Genomic DNA, 15,888 nt, shown 5'->3' with positions numbered 1-15,888 from the left:
CACCAAAGAAACATTAGATTTCCCAGAAGAAGGATGACAAAACATGCAACATTAGCTAACAACAATAGAGAGCAGCAGAACTTTCAAAAACCAATGGACGGATATGCAGTAGGGGTACATCCCTGGTTGCACAGGGTCATTTTAAAGAAGTGACTCACCTCTGGTGAAACAGTGTTTCTAATGCATCATTCTGTGCCAATGAAACCTCTAAACTTCTTGAAACAACATCTTGTGATAACTGAATGTGGCTGGGGCTGGAATCAAGAAACATTTGACACATCCGTGAACCATATGTACTGCCAATGATTGGGCAGAGACAATCAATTATTTTGCGATCCTCTATGTTCTTCATTCTGCACCTTGCAGATGTGGGGAAGCAATGTGAAAAACCAACTCTGGAGTCATTACTGCACTCATAGCCAATAGTCCAATTTCCTTCATACCCGTGAGATATTGCCACTGAAAAAGGAACAGGAATAGAGTGCATATGAAGTCATGCCCCGAACAATAGCGCCCTTCAGCATGATTCCCTCCTGACCGTCAGTCCTTTTATTAATAGGAAAACACTGTACCTATTACAGGGCACTGTGGGAGGGCCAGGAACAATGGACTCAAATAAAAGTGGTCAAAACTGTGAGTAACTTTCACTTACTCCTACATCCCGTCCCCTTTGATCTATACACACAGGCGACTGCAAAGCACTGTACACATAACTGAAGAGGTATCTGAGAACCCATTGGTCAAACCGGGTGTCAGTTCTTGCACTGGGATCCAACCAATAGTGTTTGCAAAATTCTTAGGGTGTAGCTCGTGTTGCCGACTTGTAATTATCCTCTAAAGTTGAATATCGCAGAAAGGGATAGCAGTTTTTGCCTTTACCAAATGGGCATGAAAAGTTTGAGAGGGATGACGTTTCTCAGTGTGTAGGATTGCAGAATACAGGACCACAATTTGCTATGGTTGCCTAACAGGGGTCAAGTCCTAAAAATTAAAGTGGGGGGACTCATCAGCAAGCGCAATGCGATGTGACGTGGCCAGAAATTAGCATATCAAGGTGAAATATGCACATTTCATTAAATTGCCTTTGCATAACTACCCAAATTGAACAGGACGAATGGCATTTGCCTTTCATAAAATCAACACACACACAAAACCAAGAGAGGATACTTTCTTCTAATAGTGTTTTTGAATACTTCTTTAAACGGTATGCATGTTTTAAACTCCAAGAACGAATACAAATGTTTTCCATGTGACTTGCAGTACCGAAATGGGACATTACAACTTTAGTTTGTTATTTTTCATCAGGTCATAGAGTGCAATGGTGAAGTCTCCAGCTGACTGCAGGTTGATCCCCGAGGTCGGCTTTAATTAATAAATTCAAAGAGGACATTCAATGTTGCTCATTTTAGCTGGGGGGACTTAGTCCACCCTCTGAATAAAGTGGTTGGACTCCGTCCCCCCCGCGTGCACCCTCGACTTGAGCCCTGTTGTCTAAGTAGCCAAGGTTAGGAGCCCCACATATAACTAAAATGTCCTTCGATTGCTTGATCTCCTTTGGCCTGGACATGTAGAATTTTAGAATTCTGTCTACATTAACAATATGTACAGTGCTTTCCGCTTCAGGATCTTGGTTAGTGTGAAACTCTGCCATCCCCTTCGTTATAAAAGTAACACTTGTGGCTTCAGTACTACTATGCCGGTCTGGAAAAAGGTGCCGGTAACAACGTGTTTCAGCACCTTTCCCAGACCGGCATACTAAGAGTCTGCCAGTAGGGGAAGTGAACTACCGGCAGGCCTGATCTGCTGGTAGTTCAGGCCCCTACCGGCAGATAATTTCACTGACGCACCGGCACTGTTAACAGCGGTGCCGGTCCTTCAGTGTTTCCCATCCCATTCCATCGGAGTGGGCACTTACTGTTATTCCACTGGCTGTAATATCCGAGTAATAGCGGTATATCGGGTGGCGAAACGGTAAGCCAAGATTTCCGTTAAGCCGCTGGTAGTACCTCATGATGACCCTGTTGGTCTTGGTATGATGGGTTATTTATAGCTCGCTTAATACCGAGAGGTTTCTAAGCGTGGACCCGGGGATCGAACCTGTGTTGCTCTGTGCCGTCTTGCTTCCATGGCGAGCATGTTGACCCTGAGCTATCCTCCTGGTCAAAAATTGGAAGGACAAATTACCTTCGGGCAGTAATGTTTTGTCTGCTGGATATGGTAACTCCTCTCACAGATTCCTCATTTTCTAAAATGTGCATCAGGCGGATTCAGGTATGAACGTTTTTTCGCCAGAAGCTCAGAGCCGCCAGTGCCATTTCACCTCAGTTCTACCCTTTTGACTTCAGGTACCCACAAGGAACTGCAAAACTGCCACTCATGAGATAAAAAAGGGGGGAAACTTAGGTTTTATGTGACTGTAGAAAAACAATTGAGGACTGAGTTAGTAGGGTAGGGGGAACCTCTGGGAGTAATTATTGTATCATCAGAAAGAACATTACCGTAGGTGAGTACATTGCTCTTCTAATGGGTACTATCCAAGCATATACCATGAAGATGGAGATGGGAGCAGAACGAACACAATTACGTCAAGTAATTTATTCATTTTTTGTACATTGAATTTTATTGTTTTTTTCAAGACAGTCAATCTTTTAATGTTACATGCCCCCAACAACCGTTTTGATATGGTGACTTACCCTTACAAATCCACCCCACCCCCCTCCCCGCACCCTCCTCCCCCTGAAGGACTATGCTTATTGCATCCAGGTTTCAAAAACACAAACGGATAACTCAATTTCCGAGTGGTTTTGAGAGCACATTACCCAGTTTAGCATCATTCAAGTTATATGTCTTATTTGCACCAAATTCGTAGAACACCTTACGCCTGTCCATTAGCCCTTCACCCAAACGTGTTGCAAAACTGTTGCCACTCCATTTCTACAGTAGCATCCACCCCACACCCCTATGGATAGCTGCCGTGATCTTTTCCATGAAATATATGTCCTTCGCTGTATTGGCCCACACTTTCTGTGTAGGGAGTGCAGCCCTCAAACAGTGTCTGGCATGGCATGCCTGCGCCGCCAGGTGGAGAAAATGTACCAATGGGGGAGGGCGTACCAGTGGTCCTCCCACCTGAAGACCAAAAAGCACCAACATGGGATCCAACACAGACTCCCCTGCCCCAGCGTCCTTAATCCAGGCCAGGACCTCTGCCCAGAACACTTGCACTCTAGGACAGTCCCACCACATATGCCAGTAGCCTGCCACCATGCCAGAGCCATGCCAGCATTGGGGATTCACTGTATAAAACATTTTGGAGAATCGTGTCGGATCATAATGCCAGCGGTGTAGTAGTTTAACGCCATGGAGATTATATTGGCAAGATATTGATGTCTTAAAGCCTCTCCGACACATCTGTTACCAGAGGTTTTCATCCAGCTCCCTAACCAGATCCCTATCCCACCTTCGGCAAAGTCCCTGAACCGCACCTCCCCTTGATTCCAACAAGGTCCCATAGAGGCGTGAAATGAGGCCCTTCATGTCTGTGTGCCCGTCCAAGACCTTATCCACTGGAGTGATATCCCTCTGAATCTGCTCCTTCCACTTTTCAGCTGTGAATATGCCCTTCAATCTAAGGTAAAGTAGCAGTGGTAGTTTGCCTATGCCTAGGGCCTCTTCCAACTCTTGGATACTGACAAATTTCCCTCCCTTCCACAACTGACCTACTCGGGTGAGTCCATTCTCGAACCATGCCTGATACCTCCCCACCTCTGGTATGGCATCCAGCACCGGGGGAGCCCAAATATGGCTTTATGGAGAGGGCCATGTAGTGATCCCGCCAATTCTACCACCCATACCCAGTACCTCCCAATGAACCCCAAGAAATTGATGTTCTCGAATTCTCCTTGGAAGCTTCCCCTTGGGAACCCAAAGCCATTCCCCCACCGTTGCTGGAAGCAAATTTTGGTTCTCCAGGTAGACCCACTGTTTCCCAGGATCCTCCTTCAGGTGTGGGACCATTGCCTTAAGTTGTGCCGCCCTGTAGTATAGCATAAGGTCTGGGAGACCCATCCCTCCACGATCCTTTGGTAAAATTAAGGTGTCATATCCCATCCTAGGCTTCTGGTTCTGCCAGAGGAACCGCAGGATCCTCGATTTGGCTTCTCTCAGGTAGGCCACTGGGGCCCGAACCAGCAACATCTGAAACAAATATAGTACTCTGGGGAGCAGGTTAATTTTTATGGCATTAAGCCTCCATGACAACTGGGCCTTGCCCCAAGTCTCCATCTCAACAAATAACTTATCAAAGAGAGGGGGATAGTTAGCAACACCTAAATCCTCCCCTGGTTTGACAATGGTGACAACTAGGATGTCATGACCTGGCAAAATTGCCCCTTCTGGACCTCATGGTCATTGTCACGAAGGGCTTGTACTCCTTGTTCCTCCCAACATGGCCGTACCAAGCTCCGTGCTACGCACTAGCTTTCACGTCGTGGCACGTACTATAAATTGGTCACGCCCCTGTGGGTCCGCGCATCTCAATGCTATCTTCGGTAGTGACCCGACGTGTGTTTGCTCTCTACATTGGTTTCCTTGATCCTCTTACTTCCTTCCTTGCCTTTTTTCCTGTTCTTGGATTTCCCCCCCTACTTTTCTTGTTTATCGCTAATCCTGGATACCCTGGAACCACGAACATCCAGGAACTCTGAACGCACCCTGCAACCTATCGAGGCTCGGGCGAGCCTATTCAAGACCCGAACCACCCACAGGAAGAGTCCTGCGGCCGAACAAGGGAGATCCCGATCACAGTTGAGACGGGGGGAGATTTACGACAGTTTGAGACGCCAAACGATCAATACGGATTCTACCATGGAGAATGCTATTCAGGACCTGATGCGCGGAATGCAAGAACTTTCCACAGAGATGCAGAATTTAAAAGCCGAGAATGCGGCGCTAAGACAGCTCGTCTTGTCACGGGACTCCGCGAACAAGGACAGCGTATTATTGGGAGGAGTGGTTGATAAATACGACGGTTCAACAAAGACCTTACGTGGATTCTTGTCTGGTACATTTTACCTTCAAGCCCTACTATTTCACAACTCCTAGGGCTAAGGTGGGCTACATAACATCACATCTTTCCGGTAATGCCCTTACATGGGCCACTCCTTTACTCAATTCAGGGGATGCTCTCCTGGATGATTATGAAGGGTTCATCACAGTGCTCAAGAAAAGTTACTTGACTTCCAACAAGGATCCCAAGACATGTTGACCTATGTTACCAGATTCAAACAGCTAGCCAAAGAGGCGGACTGGCCCCTGGAAGCCAGTTTTACTTTGTTTCGCAGAGGTCTAAATGAAGAGATTAAGGACGAGTTAGCCAGGGTGGCACGTCCTAGTTCATTCCAGGCCCACCTGGACTTGTCTATGCAAATAGACTTTAGAATACAAGAAAGAAAGGCCGAAAAGAAAAAGAATAAAGTATCAATTCAAAGAAACTCCCTAGAGAATACTACAAGGACAGAATCTGCCAAGAGTCGGAGCACTGATTCTGAACCCATGCAACTTGGAGCCTTTCGTGGACCAATTTCCCTGCAGGAAAGGTTAAGAAGAATACACACAGGCTTATGCATGTATTGTGCCTCGGATAAACATCTAGTTAAAGAGTGTCCTCTGGCTCCTCCCCAACGCTCGGGAAACGCCAGCTCCCAATCCTAAATGGAGCAAGGTTTCGGGAGAGCGATGTTTGCTCCACATCAATTCCATCCTTGAACTCTCCTGGACAAAACAAATTGGTGATATTACAGGCCTTTTTATCGCCATCCAAGGACAAGGTCTACCCCATACTGGCCTTGTTGGATTGCGGAGCAATGGGAGTCTTCATTGATCAAGATTGGGTCAGAAGTCATAACATTCCATATGAAGCAAGAAGTTTTTCACAACCAGTGGAAGCAATTGACAGAAGACCTCTTTCCTCAGGACCCATAAGTCTGCAAACAAGGGAGATCCATCTTTCCATAAATCATCATCAAGAAAGAATTGTGTTTGACATTATAAAATCAGCCCATTACCCCTTGGTTCTGGGCGTGCCCTGGTTACAAAGGCACAATCCCTATATCAACTGGACGGCCGGATCCTTATTCCTGGACTCGGAGTTCTGTATGAGCCATTGTTTAAACCTGGATACCTCAGTCACAGCCCCTAAAAGTCTACCAAGGTGTCCAGAGACACCACTCATGGTTTCTAATATTGTACAAGTTCCAGAGATCTATCAAGGGTATGCTGATGTATTCTCTACTGCCATCGTTCAAGCCTTACCTCCACATAGACCCGAAGACTGTGCCATAGATACTGAACCCGCAGCAGTGATTCCCTTTGGCAGGATGTTTATCCTTTCAGAACCTGAAAAGAGAGCCCTCCGGGAATACCTAGACACTAATCTTGAGAACGGCACCATAAGACCTTCAAAATCACCAGCTGGTGCTTCATTGTTCTTCGTTCCTAAAAAGGATACCAAAGAGCTCAGACCTTGCCTGGACTATCGGGGCCTAAATCAACACACCCTGAAAGACAGATACCCACTACCCCTGATCTCGGATATCCTTGAAGCTGTGAGAGGTGCAGTGATATTCACGAAACTGGATCTCCGAGGTGCTTACCATTTGATCCGTATCCGGGAAGGAGACGAATGGAAAACAGCCTTTAGAACACCCTTTGGTCACTTTGAATACCTAGTCATGCCCTTTGGTCTGACTAATGCTCCCGCAGTCTTCCAGCGTTTTATGGATAGGGTGTTCTCTGACATGTTATTTCTCAATGTTATCGTCTACCTGGATGACATATTGATCTTCTCAAAGGATTCCTTGAAACATGAAGAACATGTAAAGGCAGTACTTCAACGTCTCCGTGAAAATCAACTCTTAGCCAAACCACAAAAATGTTTGTTTCATGTTACATCAGTTCACTATCTGGGGTTTGTCCTTAGTTCAGAAGGAATTAGTATGGACCCTTCAAAGGTGAAGGCCATACTGGCTTGGCCCGTCCCAACATCTGTAAAGCAAATACAATCCTTCCTGGGGCTTGCCAACTTCTACTGGAAATTCATTCCCACCTTTTCCGAGATTGTTCAACCCATTGTTAATCTCCTGAAGAAAGACGTTGCATTCAACTGGTCTATACCACAAGACAAGGCATTCCAACGCTTGAAAGAAGAATTCACTCAGGCCCCCATCCTGGCCCAACCTGACATAAATCGTCCTTTACTAGTGGAAACAGATGCCTCCAATTACGCCGTAGGAGCAGTTTTAAAACAAGAATCCGATGATAAGTTGGAACATCCCATTGCTTACCTTTCACGGACCCTGACTACCAGCGAGACTCACTACTCAGTTCTGGAGAAGGAGTTATTGGCCATTCATCATGCCTTCACTGAATGGAGACATCTACTCCTGGGTGCTAAATATCCGGTTCAAGTCAGTACTGATCATCGAAATCTTCAGGTCCTACAATCCATGGAGTGCAGGAACAGTAGACAAGCTCGATGGGCCTACTTCTTTGCTCAATATCAATTTCAAATTTCACATGTTCCTGGACCGCAAAACATGATTGCCGATGCCCTTTCTCGGCGTCCTGACTACGTTCCCTTGGAGGATAAGATCTAGCCTAAAATGTTTCCACCTACAATCTTTGTAGCTCAAGCGATCAATCTCCTGGAAGAAATCAAAGTACAGACTCAATCATCTGAACTCTGGAAGGACATATCCGAGAAAAATCCCTGGCGTTTGACAATCAAGGAAGGATATTTATTCAAGAACAATTCAGTGGTCGTTCCGACAAAAGAACTTCAACAGAAGGTAATGAATCTATGCCATGATACTCTTCACTCTGGCCATCGAGGGGTAACCAACACCTTCCGTCTTATACAAAGACAGTTCTGGTGGCCAGGGATGAAGTCCAGTGTAGTTCAATACATCAAGACCTGTGCAATTTGTAGTCAGAACAAATACGATAATCAGAGGCCGGCGAGTCTGCTTCTACAACCTACGTTGCCAACCAGACCCTGGGAAGTTATTGCCAGTGACTTCATTGTTGAATTACCACTTTCCCGAGGATATACAACCATCATGGTAACCATTGACTTGTTCACTCATCTAGCTCATTTTACACCATTGTATAAACTACCATCTTCCTCAGAACTTGCTGGAATTTTCCTGGAACATATTTTTCGTCTTCATGGCCTCCCTTCCAAGATTATTTCGGATCGGGGACCTCAGTATATTTCACAATTCTGGAAACATCTCTGTCGTGTTCTAGGAATCCAACGTGCCCTTTCTTCAGGCTATCATCCACAAACCAATGGGGCAAAGGAACGAGTAAATCAAACCCTGGAACAATATCTTCGTTGTTTTGCCACCAAGGTTCAAGACGATTGGTCTCTCCTTATACCTTTAGCCGAATTCTCCTACAATAACTCAGATCATTCAGCTCTCAAGATCAGCCCTTTCTTTTGCAGTCAAGGTTATCATCCGTCTGTTTTACCATCAGTTCTTCCAGAATCTACTCCGGTACCTACCCTTGACTCTTGGATTCAGACGCTGAGCGACTTACAAAGAGAGGCCAAGGATCAGTTAAAACAGGCCCAGACTGTAACCAAAAGATATGCGGACTCTAAGAGAAGACCATCACCTTCCTATTCAGTTGGCGATCAAGTCTGGCTAGCCTCGAAAATGTTACCTTGACATCTACAACCAAACAAATTGGCTCCTCGCTATTATGGTCCATTTTCTATAAAGGAGATCATCAATCCTGTCTCCTTCCGACTTAAGCTCCCGGATTCCTGGAAGAAGATACATCCAGTCTTCCATTCTTCCCTGTTGAAACCCTATGTTAGTTCTACTCGAAAACCCTTCAAACCCACACCTGTTGTTGTGGACGACCAGTTGGAATATGAGGTGTCCAGGATATGTGATTCCAGGTATAGAAGGGGTCGATTACAATATCTGGTCGAGTGGGAAGGCTACCCCCCTAGCGAGAGAACATGGGAACCAGTTTCTAATTTAAAGACCCCTCGTTTGCTCAGAAGATTCCATCTTATTCACCCAGGCAAGCCTGGAGGAACCAGTCTTCGGAGGGGGCATGCTGTCATGACCCGGCGAAATTGCCCCTTCTGGACCTCATGGTCATTGTCACGAAGGGCTTGTACTCCTTGTTCCTCCCAACATGGCCGTACCAAGCTCCGTGCTACGCACTAGCTTTCACGTCGTGGCACGTACTATAAATTGGTCACGCCCCTGCGGGTCCGTGTGTCTCAACGCTATCTTCGGTAGTGACCCGACGTGTGTTTGCTCTCTACATTGGTTTCCTTGATCCTCTTACTTCCTTCCTTGCCTTTTTTCCTGTTCCTGGATTTCCCCCCCTACTTTACTTGTTTATCGATAATCCTGGATACCCTGGAACCACGAACATCCCGGAAGTCTGAACGCACCCTTCAACCTAACGAGGCTCGGGCAAGTCTATTCAAGACCCGAACCACCCACAGGAAGTGTCCTGCGGCCGAACAAGGGAGATCCCGATCACAGTGAGACGGGGGGAGATTTACGACATAGGAACCCAATACTGTCGAGCTGTATCTGCAACCCCAGGGGCCTAAGCACCTCAACATCCCTAAGGTTCTCTGCAGCAAAGGGAAAAATCCCGGACTTTTCCTTGTTAACTTTAAAACCCAAGAACTTCCCGTATTCCTCAATTACTGCCATCGCATCGGGACGGAGCTGGTGGGATTCACCTGGTGCAATAGTACATCGTCTGCATAAAGTCCTAGTTTAAACTCCCTCTCACCCACCACAATGCCCTCCACCTGTGGGGCCAACCTAAATTGCTCGGCCAACACCTCCAGCGTTAGCGCAAACAGAAGAGGTGAGTGGGCAACCCTGTCTTGGCCCCCTCCATAGTTCAAAGGACCTCAAAAGCCTCCCATTCACAGTCACCCAAGGCACCGGGTGACATAAAGTGCCTGTATACCTCTCAGAGTCCTACCCGAACCCAAATGTCTGCAGGACCCCAACTAGGAAGCCCCAGTCCAACCGGTCAAAAGCTTTCCCAGCATCGAGTACCACCAGCACCGTGTTCCCTTGCCTCCCCGCCGAGGCCTACATCAGGTGCAATGTCTTGTGCAAGGTGTCGACCCCCTGCCTATCTTGGATGAAACCCACCTGATCTGAGTGGATACGTTTTGGCATAATTCCATCCATTCGCGTGGCTAGCACTCTGGTGAAGATTTTGCATCAACATTAAGTAGGGAGATGGGAAGGTACGACTTGCAACACTCTGGGTCTCTACCTGCTTTTGGAATGACCATTATTAACGCCCTCCCGAATGATGGGGGGGCATCCCTGTTGTCAGGATGTGATTCAATAGCTTCTCCAGGTGTCGGGTGAGGGTCCCGCAAAGGTCTTGTAGAGCCCAACTGTGTACCCGTCCTCTCCTGGGGCCTTCCCCAATTTAATCCCTGCAATTGCCTTTAACACCTCCTCTTGGGTGATGTGCTTTTCCATCTCCTCGTTTTCGGTACTTTGAAGACGTGGCAAGGACATCCCCCACAGATATCTGCCCAGTTTCTCCTCATCTGTCCCCCTCCTTCGCTGCCATAGAGTTGCTCGTAGAATATGGGATACTCCTGCGCCACCTCCCCGGCAAGGGTATGTGACTGCCCCTCCGAGTCCGAATCACGGCTACCCACAGCTCAGCCCGTTGACCCCAGAGCCTGACAGCCAGTAGGGTTTCGGCCTTGTCCACCTTTTCATAGTCTCTTTGCTTCAAAAACTGCAGACCCGAAATCACCTTCCCCATCTCCAGATCCCTCAGCTCCTGGCGCTTTTCTCTCGCTACTCCTATGTCCACCTCCTTTTCCCTTTCTCCTTTGCCTTCGGATGTCTCCAACTTATGAATCTCACTCATACGTTTTTCGGCATGTAGGGTCCTAATTCTCTTTTTTGCTGTGCCTTCTCGGATGATGAGACCCCAGCATGTAGCCTTTGCTGCGTCCTTGTCATGCCCAGCTCCCCTGTGTCATTCAACTGAAAAAACTCTTCAATCGCCTCCTGCCTTTCTTTTGCAAAAACCATATCCTTAAACAAGACATTGTTGCACCGCCGCAGTGTTTCCCGGGGTCTTAAACCTGATAATGCTATGCCCACTTCCACCATGTCGTGCTCTGACCAGCCAACGGGGGGGAGTGATGACTACCGATGAACCTGGGGATGTGTCGCTGGGGCAAAAACCAATAGTCGGTCCGTGTTCGGGAACCATGAACAGGGGAGAAGAAAGTATAACCCCTTTCCTCTGGGTGGCATTCCCTCCATACATCCAGCACCCCTGATCTAACATATAACCCATGAGTCCCCCTTCCTGTTGTCCCACCCCACTGCCTGTTGGGACCTGTTCCCCACCTTTGTTGTGCTACTACATCTGAACTGTATATATGTATTATTAGAGTTATACCATAGATGTAAATAATTATAGTAACACTGTATATAACTTACTGCCTCGCCTGATATTAGTGCCTTAAACTCTTGTTCAGATCTGCATCATGCTAAGTTTGTATCTACCTATCTCTCTACCACTGTAAATTATGTAACCCTGTAATTCCATGTAACATTGTAAGCTTTGCATATTCTCTTTGCTGCGTCCGGTTACCCCTGGGTCTGGCGCGCATTACAAATAAATAAACAAACAAACTATGGTCCATGACCCGGTCTACCCACTTGTAAAATCCCCCCTACTAGTAACAAACTTGCCATCCGATCAAGTATCTCTCCTATGTTCTCCAGCAGGAATTGCATCTGCCCTGGGTTAGGGCTGTACACCAAGGATATGCTCACTTGAACACCCTCCAGAGATCAGTAGCGCCCTCCCATCCTCCCTCTTCCAAACTAGTGGATTGGCTATCCGTAATCTCCTCTCGAAAATAATACATATTTCCCCTTTCTTGGAATGCCCAGAAGCTCAAAAGGCCTGCCCAATGTGCACCCCTGAGATGCGCCTCTCTTGCCCATGGAGTAACTGTGTTTCTTGCACCAACAACACGTCTAGATCTCCATTCCGAATCTCTCTCAAGAAGGGAGCGGCCCGGCATCCAACATCAGCCTGCAACATCTGGGTACATACTCTCGTGCCCCAACAGCTCCACTTGGAGCAATATAGAAACGGTCAATCATATATTCCTCATTAACTCCCTTCTGTTGACCCAACCCCCTTCCTCCCCTCCAGACCTGTGGTTGATCTGCTGATCAAGACACCCACCTTTTGATGGGCCACCAGGGGCAGTAACATGTAAACTCCTGAGAACTGCCAATGACTGGATGTATATATGAAAAAGCCGTGTGGAGACCGCAGAGCCCTGCGGAACACCACATGTCACCATTTTAGGTGAATATTATTTTCTTTAGTTAATCTTTTACCGTTCATTTTAGTAATAGATGTAAAAACGATTTCTCTTTTTATTAAGTAAGAGGCTAATATTTTTTATAGCTTTATTCGAACCACTATACAATTTCGATTTTGAGCAAAGTAGAAAATTGGCAGCTATATCAGTACATAATTTGGTAAATTCAATGTGATTACTCATGAGAGTTCTAGCAATGTTAGGGTCTGGGTTGTTATAATAAGATATTTCAAGTTTTTTAATGGTAGTCAATAATTTGTTAGACAAGGATTCAGCTTACTTTTTTTAGATGTTGCGAATTGGATAATAATTCTACTTAAAGCTGCTTTGAAAGCATCTCAATTGTTATGTACCTGAAGTATGCTCTGGACGAATGATGTAGAAGAATTCTTGAATAAAGTTACTGTTTCAATAAAAGTGACATCTTTCAGAAGAAAAGAATTGAATTTCCATCTTGGTGAAAAGCTGTGGATGTGTACCAATTCTAATGTAGTTATAACAGGGTCATGATCGGAGGCCGTCATGGACCTCATTTCAGAGATAATGAATGTTGGCATTAATGACGAATTAACAAATATGTGATATATTGTAGATAAGAATTGTTGAGTGGGTGAAAAAAAGTGCAGTCCTTAACATCAGGGTGACAGAAGTGCCAAAAGTCCACCAAACTGAAATTATATAACATGTTTAGGAAATGATGCCAGATTTAGGATTAATAAAATTGGAAGTTGACTTTTGATCTAAAGTGAAGTCAAATACTTGGTTAAAGTTGCCACAAACAATCAATCGATTAGAGTTTTTCTGTAAATGTTTTAGTTTTAGATTTCACCAAAATAAAGGATCAGGTGCTGTAGGACCATAAACATTTACCGAGGTTACCGGCAAGTTATTAACAATTGCATCAATGATGATCCACCGACCCTCTATGTCCTTTTATTCGTTGATTAAAGACAAAGCTATACGTTCATTGACCAAAATGGAGACACCACCCATGTTATCTAAAGCATTTGAAAAGAGAGCATGTCCAATTCAGGAACCTTTAATCTCTGTATTTTCACCACTGGAGTCGAAATGAGTCTCTTGAAGACAGGCAGGGTCAACTTTAAACTTGGCAAGTTGAGAAATGATGTGATGGCGTAGTTTCACCCTTTGACATTCTAGGTAACCATCTTAATTATCATTTGTAAATGTACTGGTGATGGCTGAGTATCCTATGTGAAGTGTGAAGGGGAACATAGCTAAACCGACGAACTGTAAATACTTCAATAATGTAAAAAGATGTACATTAACCAATGAGCATTGCAACGATGATGACACATAAGGGGAGCATACGAGGAAGGGTATACAAAAAGAAAAGGGGAAAGGTAACAAATTTGCCGTGATTATCTAGGAGTTAACATTGAGAGGATACATATATTAGAGAGGGAGAAAAGAAATAATCCAAAGAAAAATACAACAGTGTAAGAGTATCATGGGAGTTTCAGAAGCACAAGATGGACAGAGCATAAGAGAAAGTAGCAGACTAACAGGAGATAAAGAGAGCCGACAATTATATGAGAAAAACAGGACTATAAAGAAAAGAAGAAGCACAACATTTGTAATGGTGTAAGAAGACAGCATATCAAATAATAAGTCGGTTGACAATGGTCAAAGAGAAGCACGACCTCGAAATACATCAAGTTAAGATTGCAGGGAGGAGAGAGAAGGTTCTGTTACTTTAATAGGTGATCAAGAATATGAGTAGGAATACAAGGGCCGACTATTCGGATCTGCTACAGGTGGTGCTGTATTTGCCTTCTTTATTTTTTAGATCTTTTAAAAATGGGCTGTTGTGAATGAGACTCAAATTGAGAAGTGTAGTTTTGTCCGAAGAGGATGTGGTTTCCATCTGAGTAGATTGAAGAAACTGAAGTAAGCTAAAGAGTTCATTGGGGTCAGTGAATTCCTTGGTAGGGCCATCTGGGATCGTAATGATTATTTGCGCCTGCTCAAGTAACCCGTATTCGATTCCCAATTTTTTCATGAAGGGTCCCATGTCAAGAAATCTTTTCCATTTACTTGCGTGATCTTAGAGAAGTCAGAAGAGATAAAGATTGTGTGGCCCTGCATCAGGATAGGCAAATTCTTTCTGGCTGCTAACAGAGTTTGGCGAGCTTGCTGGTGCCTGAGAAAACACGCAATAATAGGCGTAGGAGTTGAGTTATTTTAGGAAAACCCGGAGCTTTATTCGATGAGCTCGAAATTCTAGCAGAGGAGAACAAGTAAAGCTTAATGCTTTGTGGAGCCAATTGACAAGAAAATCAATTGGGTCATCTGTTTCAACTTGCTCAGGAATCCCATAAAAGTGCAGGTTGTCGCTTCGATTTCTTTCCTGTAATTCTGTGACATCAAATTCCAATAGAATTTTTTTTTTTGCTGCATACTTTCTAAGCCCTCAACTCTGTCTTCAACAAAAGATATTTTCTCTTCAGATTCTCCTAATCTCCCCGTCACCATTTTTATCTAATTTCTGAAACCTTTCATTTCTTCTTGAATGTTTGAAGAGCGGCTGTCTAGCATAGAAATTCAGGTATGAATGTTACTGAGCTCATCAAGTATTTTTTCCTTGCACAATTTGAGTGTGGTGACATCTGATAAAGGAACAGTTTTGGTATTATTAGCCATTATCACAGTCGATCTTGCAATAATATAAGTGAAAAAGGGATATTGTATCAAGGATGAAGCTAAAATTCACTTTAAACACAAGGTGTCAGCAGTGAGTAGGCCTCAATTAAACATAGAAGCCACAGCGAAGCGTGATCCATCACGCCGTCAAGGCGTCAGCTGAGTGAGGAAGGAGGAAGGTTCGTCCCATAAGCAGGAGGTATTGATCCAAAAATGGGGAATTCATGGGCCAGATTCCAGCCCTTATGAAAACGGACGGATAATCCATAACCAGGACCAAGGAGGGGATTGAGCAGGCTAAGGCGAAGCACTGAGGCGTGGTTATCACAAACGCGGGCATGTGGAGACGCGGCACATGCAGCGGAGACCACTGGTGTAACAGGGCCCCCTGCAGCCCCCGCGGTGCAGGGGGCACACCAGAACATGTCCTGGGAGGGGTCCCCACTTGGAGAAAAAAAACTGAAATAATGTCTTTATGAAGGCAAATTGACTACAAAAAGACATTTTCTTTTTGAAGTCTGAGGGAGCCCCCATCCCGTGCAATGGAAGACCCTAGGCTGGAGGCCTCCATGTCATGGGGTGGAGAAGCCCTATGACTTCAAAAAGAAACAGTGGGCCTCATTAGGAGTTTTCCAGTCCGGAAACAACAGTACCGGTAAACATGCCGGTACCGTTGTTTCCGGACCGGCAAACTATGAGTTCTGCAAGCGGGTACCTTTCAGCTCAGCCCACCAGGTCTGACCTGGCGAGCGGAATGGCACCGACACGCAGAACTCGACGGATGCACC

The 15,888-nt window shown here is 45.4% G+C and overlaps 1 protein-coding gene across 3 annotated transcripts in view; it reads right to left on the bottom strand.

The window, feature by feature from the left end:
* Positions 1-15,888, bottom strand: part of TBC1D32 (TBC1 domain family member 32) — a 2,506,374-nt gene that overhangs the window by 729,322 nt on the left and 1,761,164 nt on the right. The gene's annotated exons all lie outside the window — the stretch shown is intronic.

The sequence above is a fragment of the Ambystoma mexicanum genome, chromosome 4p, assembly GCF_040938575.1.
Source record: "Ambystoma mexicanum isolate Mex_15411 chromosome 4p, UKY_AmexF1_1, whole genome shotgun sequence".
NCBI lineage: Eukaryota > Metazoa > Chordata > Amphibia > Caudata > Ambystomatidae > Ambystoma > Ambystoma mexicanum.
This window is presented reverse-complemented; position numbering and strand designations above follow the sequence as displayed.